We start from the raw sequence: 8,268 nt of genomic DNA, 5'->3' as shown, positions 1-8,268 counted from the left end.
ATTCAAATTGAACATAACATTATTAAGAATCTCAACTAGCCGGAGGCAAACAAGTTGGCTATTTACAAGCATGGCCGAAGATTTGAACTCGGAGCTACCTTGAAACAAATCCAGATGGTGGTCAGGGCGGGACTCGAACCTGAAAATAGCGGATTGCGAGTCCGACACGCTGACCACTCTGCCACGCTGGCCAGGTATACCCTAAACGCGGTTGTGCTAATGCTGCATTCCATCCTTCTTCAAACAATACCGAGCCAACCAAATTAAATTATGAAGCTCTTCATGGCAAGGTCTTTTCTGAGATTATTTCCAAGTCAATATGGCCCAGAAATCCAATGCACTCGAAATCGAATTTCACATGTAGTCACAAAATGTGTTAATGTCTGCTCAGCGCTCACGCGGAATACCCTTAGGAAAGGTAATTTTCAAGTTAAGAATTATGAATTTATATACAAAATAGTACATATATTAGTCACCTTTATAATTCTGATTTGGTTTGATGATTGTGGACTTTTTATTACTCAAAAAGTTCGGTTATTCTTAAAGTCTAGCTAATCCAGAATATTTTCAAGTAAGCCTTTCTATCTACTTGGCCTCATGCCCAGTACACTTAATGGAGAATCCAATGCGCATGACTTTAAAAAGTCCAAACACTTGAATGTCATATCATTTATGCTGTGTTCTTGGAATATTAATGACCTAACTGAAATTTGGACCATAAAAAAAATATATTTTGGTTACCGTCACGCGTTTTTCACGCTTAAGCGTGTGTATATCTGACGAATATTCTGGCCTATTTTCATCATACTCTAAAAAATCTACATTCCGTAAGAGTTCTTTTAAATAGAGGTAGCTCACGTAAGGGAAAGTACGTTTTTTATTGGGGGTGGGCTGGGGTATTTTAGAAATTTTTTGCCAAAAAAGTCGTGGCCCTCCCACTTTCCAGATTGGATTAATGCATGACCCTTCATAAATGCCTAAACAAAAGGATCTGACCCTCCCCCCACCTCCTCCAAGACAAAAATAACCGGAAGTGAACATAACTAACCGGAAGTGTCGCTCACATAACCGTGTCTGCGCACAAAGCAGTTAATTGCGTGGCGTTGCACGGTGAAAACTTAAAAATGGGCAAGGATATGCGAGGAATAGAAAGAGGGAAATGCGCTTGTGGATAATGCGAGGATTTCATGAGGTCAGATGGAGCAACTTGTGGCTATTGTGGCTGTTTGCCGACTCGCTATTCTAAAATGGATGCCTGCTACTCCTGTGACTCTGTTGGTAGCACATCGGGTGCGGGAACAAGTGAAAGTTCAAGTCCAGAGAAGTGGAAAGATGAAGATCTGGGGTAGTTCCCGAACCCAAAGGGCGAATATACTGAGTTCTCAAATAGCTTTTTGAGAGAAAGGTGAGCTTTACATGGAGTATTGGCGAATGTCGTGTAAAGAGTGTCGTGTAAATGTCGTGCAAAAATTTTGCGAGAAGGATGAGACTACCAGCGCTCCACTTCCAACTCGACGACCAAATCCCGACTATGCCAGATATACGAGACTTTACATGGACTTTCTGAAGAGGAAGTTAAGTCTCTTTCAACTTCAGCGCTAGACGCGCACAGCAGTAAACTCGTGGAAAAAAAGCGTGGGCTGTTGCTGAAGAAGTGTGTGTTCGAATTGACGACTCCCCAGCCCCACGGGAGTATATATCAGCATTTTTGGTCGACCGACCAGAAAATCAATTTTTCTACAACCGTGAGTACTTGAAAGAGTATCTTGGAGTCACCAACAATTAAAAGAGTTTGGTTCCGGGGCATGGGTATATTTCCAAGCAAGAACAATTGGAGAGCCTCCATTGTAAGAAAGGTGAGCTTTGTATGGAGTATAGGCGAATGTCGTGTAAAGAGAGAAGTGGCAAACTATGTAAATTTTACGAGAGGGATGAGACTAGCAGCGCTCCACTTCCAACTTGACGACCATATCCCGACTATGGCAAGCTACCAAACTTCCATTATCTCTCTTGGAGTGCAACCCACACCGATGGCCGTGATCCGGATGACTTCCAGCCTCGAGCTCAGATTAAGCGATTGTTTGAGGAAAGTGAACTAGTCAGTGGGGACAGTGAGGTTATTAGAAGATTTTCAGATAAATACATTTTCCCCGAAAAGCTTGTAGCAGAGTATGTTGAGCACCTTGCCCAGATAGAAATGCGCAAGGAGAAGAAGAAAGAGGAGACTGAAACTAGAGCGAATGGAATGGCTGAACCGGAAGTACAATGACATTGACTGGGTTGGACTGCACAACTTCGATAAGCTGTCGTCATTGAGGGTGGACGAACTATCCTTGTGCTTTTCCCATCACAAGATCCCCTTCAACGAGAAGAAAGTTGAAAAAGTCGCAATGATAAAACCGCACATTGTTTGCTTGCTGTACAATTTAATGGGGCGTCAACAACCTCGGAAATCCCCACTCAGAAATGTACAGCAACAAGTGACCTCGTCACAATGCGAGGTAGAAACTGACTCGCAAAGTGATGTGGTACATCGAGTTGTCGGTTCAAGCCCAAGTAACTCAAGTAATGAATCGTCACCGGACACTAATTTTATACCAGAGCCCCGCGCGGAAACATTACCGACGTCAAAATATGGACGAAAGTGGGCACGGGTCGAGATGGACGATTACGTTTGGTGGGACAAGATAGCTTTTTGACATAATGTTTCTACATCTGTATAAAATGATGTAGATTGATTTAGACTGGTAGCTTTGCTTGTATATATAAGTTTTAGGTTTCTATACACTTCGCGTGTTTGGTAACAAATAACTAAAAGTCAACTAACCGACATGGAGTAGTTTTTTCCTTACCAAAAAAAAAAGGTGACCCTCCCCTAGCTGCGTATCAAACAGGCTTGACCCTCCCTAATTTGTAAAGTATTTACTAATGACCCTCCCCGCCGAAACCCCGGCCCACCCCCCCCCCCCCCCCTAATGAAAAACGTACCTTCCCTGAAAACAAACTAGATGATTTCCGGGCTCCAAAGAAATTCAGAGCCTTCGCACTTCGTAAAGCGCGTGTTAATGTGGTCATAGTGATATAGACCTTTATGCCCTACCTTTTGGAGCTGTGGATACTTTCTTCCGTAGTGGTGTCTGTGTTCTAAATTTTCTCATACCCTACACAAATATAGAAGAGCTGAAGAGTCTACCCTTCAAATTGTTCATGTATTATAACAGAGTCGCATTTCACATACTGCAGTCGAACCTCCAGTCTGTTCAATATACAAAACCTTATTGGTTTGTCCGCATTGTATAACATTCGCCAACGGCAAATGTTGGCTCTTGCCACTTTAAACCGACGTCGACGGATGCAGAGAAGAAGAAATCGCCGACTTAGATTTTGGTTTTTACCTCGGCCACGACAGTCATGGTTCGAGATCCATTATAATGATCACCGGATTCCTGATCACTTCCTTAGGCAACAGCTCCGATTTCGAAGAGTAACTTTTAATCAGCTTTTGAACATCGGAAGTCCACATGTCCAAGACAAGATACATCGATGCGAAACTGTATTCAAGCGGAAAATATTTTGGCGATAGGTTTATACAGATTAGCACATGGGAACTCGTATGTTTCCATTGCCCCTATTTTTAACGTCGGAAAGTCCACGGTCAATGAAGCAATACAAGATGTCGTGAACGCTTTATACGATCAATGAAATCATTACATCAAGTTTCCTACGACGATTGCGGAGATGACTGAGTGTACTGCAACTTTTGAGAGAACCAGATCTGAGTTGCCAAACGTTGCTGGTGCTACAGATGGGACAAATATCCCAATCATCGCGCCCAGAGAAGATGTAGTCGACTATTTTAGTCGTTACCAGCAGCATGATACGATTGTTCAAGGAGTTTTAGATGGCACTGGAAAATTCATTGACGCATTTGCAGGATTCCCTGGAAGTGCGCATGATTCAAGGGTTTTGAGAAACAGTAACATTTATAAAGAGGCTGAACAGAGAAACAACATCTGCAGGCTCCACGGTTAGATATTGATGGGAATGATATACGCCCATACCTAGTTGGAGATAGCGCTTATCCGCTAACACCTTGGCTCATAAAACCATTTCCAGAGGGAACACAAGATCCCTATGAAAAAACGTTCAATAAAGAGCTTAGCAGAGCAAGAGTTGTTGTAACACGTGCCTTTGGATTTTAAAGGGACGTTGGAGAGTGCTACAGAAACGCTTAGACAGCTCCCTGAATTTTGCAATGAAGACTACCATTGCATGCATTGTTCTTCATAATTTTTGTATAGAAGCTAATAATGACTGGGATGATGAAGATGACTATGGCCACCCGACAACGATGATGGAAACAATAATGTAGTTGATAGAGATGCTGATGAAATAAGGGGTGCACTAAAGGACTTTGTTTGCGGCAACGTATAGATAGCTCAAAAACATTTTATTTTTTATTCCATTTACAAAAATAAAAAGTCAAGTGTGCTTGCACATTGTCTAATTTTTTAAACTCGATCATCAATTGTATCGTGATTTCTAATGTTTGATAATACGAAAGTCCAATATTCCATCATGCTAAAATGTTCTATCATACTAAGATGTGCCCAATCATTCATACAAATCGCTATAATCAGTTTATTTTGAATCGTTTCATGGAATCTAGCTTAAGTTTGTCTCTGATATTTTAAAATAAAACTCACTGTACTTTAAAATAATCATGATCATATATCGTATTAATGCGTAATGACAAGAAATCTCCGCATTAAATCTCATTAAACAGTAACAAAATAATAGTTCGTGTGTTCAATTCATACTTCAGACAGTTCATTCTTTCTTCTTATTTTCCATATACTTATTAAAACAGCCAACAAGTTGAGCTGGATTTGCTGTGCTTGCGAATCTTTCATCCGCTCCATAATACTAGCCATTTGTTTCCCTCCAGTGGCAAGCTTTTTTATGGCCTCCCCAATTGTATCATCTTCGCTGTCGCTGTCATGCACTCGAGCGGGCCGCTTTTGACCCTTTACTTTTTTTCTTTCGCGTCTTCTTGGGACTGAACTAACAGCAGTTGTAGAGGTGGTGCAACCAGCTGAACTGGAACTGTTCGGCGTTTCAGCGGCACTTGTTTCTGGATTATTTTCCGAGTTTCCACTGTTTTCTGCAGCCTGTGTGCCAGCTTGCTCCAAGTTGTTACAAGTGATGATATCACGGCAGCCAAGGACAGAATTCCAGTTCTACTTTTCTTTCAATCGGTTCTTTAAATGCTTAACTTTGCGCTGACACTGGTCGACGGTTTTTTATTTAGGCCTTGTCTTTCGTTCAGCGCCTTGGAGCTTTCCTCCCAGGCTTTTCGGCTATCGTTGCTTTCTACTTTTTCAATATTGTCAGCCCAATGCGGCAATAGTGCTTTTTCGTCGTCTAAACTCTATCTCTCTCTTTGGTTGGACTTTTTTGCTTCTCCTGTGGCAGCTGAAGGGACTGGTGATGGCTGGATTAGCTGGCGATGATTTAAAAGCTCGGTCAAAAGACGGCTGCGAGGTTGAAGGCTGCGAGTCTTGGAAAAATATCTGCGAGCCAAAGGGTGAAAACAAACCATCCCCATAGCAATAAAATGACCAGGCGAATAGTGCAAATTTGTAAATTGGTAGGGTTGAAATCCGCCATAGGGACCAGTTAAAGCGTTTGTAGAGAAAACCGGTGACTAAAATATTACACCGATAGCGTGTTGTCTTTGCAGAATTGCAAAAATCCAATTTTTGCCGGTATTTCAGATGTACTGATGGATTCTTCTACACAAGGTTTATATTCAAAGGTATATATTCAAGGTATATATAATAAACGCTAAAAGGTATCGAGTAACTGACGATCTCTCAATTTTATCTGCAGACGGCTGGTCTTGATGGTAGCTGTTTTGATAGCTCCCAATGTGTGGTTTATAATTATTTAAGGTAGAGTATAAAAAAAATTGTAATACTTCAGAGCTTTTTACAATTGAACTATTAAACTAATTGGAAATATTGCATTTCTTTAATCTTCTGCAATGGTTCCGGCTGGAAAAGCGTGGCGGCTTAACGGTCATGGCGCCCTAGACAACCTACAGGTGTGTAAATGGATGGAGGCGAATTTAAAACAGGGAGTAACCATGTGATGGACTAGCATCCCATCCAGGGGGAAGGGAGAGTAGAAATATTTCGTCGCTTAGACTGTATGGGCTACTGGCCTAATGCAGACTTTTTTTAATTCTAATACGTGCATCTTCATGAATAGTGCCGGTAAGTGTTTTTTTTTTGGGGACCCTTTGACAAAAATTTCGTATTAGATTATCTTATTAAGTTGTGAACTTACCATTGATTTTCAATCATCAATATTCTTATTCATTTATCAATTTACTTTTATTTTTTTAAAATTTATTATTTTTCGGTCATTCCGGGAATTCCGGGTATTCCAAGTATTCCGGTTCCGGTTCTGAACTCGGGCATTCCAAATTTTCCAACCTATCACGTGGTCATCATATTTCGTTGCGTCAGTTGTCGAATTACTCTCTCCCCATTCTCAAATGTCAAAGGAAAAAGGCCTTAGGGAAGTTATGATTTCAAACCAGGATTCTACAGGTCGACGGCGGCGTCGACGTTTGTTGAGCAACTGAGTTAAAGTCTCCCTGATCCGTAAAAGCCGAATCCTTCCCAACAAAACCAAAAGTAATTGTTGACTAGCCACAATCAGGTTTAGCATGGCAAGCAAACAGCAAAGAAGGACGATTAAAACATTTCGCGGGGGCTTTTGCTTTGCGATCAGTCCTTGACCAGAAACGACATAAAAGAAATCGCACTGTCACGAAATCTCGGTATCTTTTTCGATCGATTGACATTTGTGGTTACCCACATAATTTGCACGTCTCAAATGCGAACGCTATTACAAAAACAGAAAATTCGTTGTTACAAAATTTTCAAATTTTTTGCAAATACCAAACTACAGGCCTTAGGCTGTATGGGCTACTGGCCTGACGCAAACTTTTTTGTAATTCTAATACGTGCATCTCCATGAACAGTGCCGGTAATTTTTTTTTTTTTTTTTTTTTGGGGGGGGGGGGGGAAGAAGGGGGCCCTCAGAAAAAATTTTCGTATTAAATTATTTAATTAAGTTGTGAATTTATCGTTTACAAGTAGATTTGCAAAGTATTAATAATTTAAAGTGTCTTTGAAGTTTATATTATTATTTTTCATCTGCTTGATCAAATCTACATGCATGTGACTCTAATTGAGTGGTAATATCTATACACACCCAAGGAATTTAACAAGTAATTCTAAAGGGGAGTGGGAATCATTGCTGGCTGGTTAATTTGAATTGTTGTTGCATTGTAAACCACTCAGAAATGAAACCATTTTTAATGAATAATAATCTAAGTTATTGTGTAAAGTTATACCGAGTTACTTTGGGTGTTGACTCACCTCTTCTTGACCTATGGGGGTGCCTAAACCAGGGAACAAAGGTACAGCGAGCTGACAGTTGTCTCTCAAAACGATTCTTGACACAGTCATTGTAGCCATACAAGGTCTTGCACCTTGGACAGAGGACAAACTTGATAAAATCATCATTGTTCAAAAGCCCAAGATGTTTCCTGAGCTTGTACAAAGTGTTTGGAAAATGCTTTGCTAGAGCAGAAATAAAACTGTCTTCATTAAATGTTCCAACTAGCCAGAAGAAACGACTAAGAAATTTAAGTAACATCTCCATAGCTGAATCTGTAACAGAAAATCCAGACTGCCAGGAAAATAAGAACAATAAAAGCCAATAAATGAGCACACCACATTTATCTGAGAGAGGTATTGAATTGTTTTGTTCTTGTGGTTTCTCGGCAAAATCCCCTCCCGGGAGTTCTGGTTCATTGCTTCCTTGAGAATCCCCCCACTCCTCATTGACGGAATTGGAAGAATCATGACCATGTGCATGGACTTCACCACTGTCACCACTGCAATTAGTGGCACCCTCGTTTTCATCACTGCTATCATCGTCAAAATAATCCAAGTCTTCCTCGTTAAAACGCTTCCTCAATCGATCTTTCAGTCTCCTCCGCAAATCTGCAGACAACATTGGTTCTACACCAGAATTCTCATCACACCTCGTCGGAGTCATGTTTTCTTCTTCGGTGTCCGAGTTATTATGCAAACAATCAAATCCAGTCTCTTCTTCCGATGTAGAATTAAAAACCAAGTCGGGAACTTTTTCTTCTCCAATTCTCGTTTGACTTTGAGCACTTGTAGT

Source organism: Stylophora pistillata, chromosome 9 (assembly GCF_964205215.1).
Source record: "Stylophora pistillata chromosome 9, jaStyPist1.2, whole genome shotgun sequence".
Lineage (NCBI taxonomy): Eukaryota > Metazoa > Cnidaria > Anthozoa > Scleractinia > Pocilloporidae > Stylophora > Stylophora pistillata.
The sequence above is the reverse complement of the archived record's forward strand: the minus strand, read 5'-3'. Positions refer to the sequence as shown.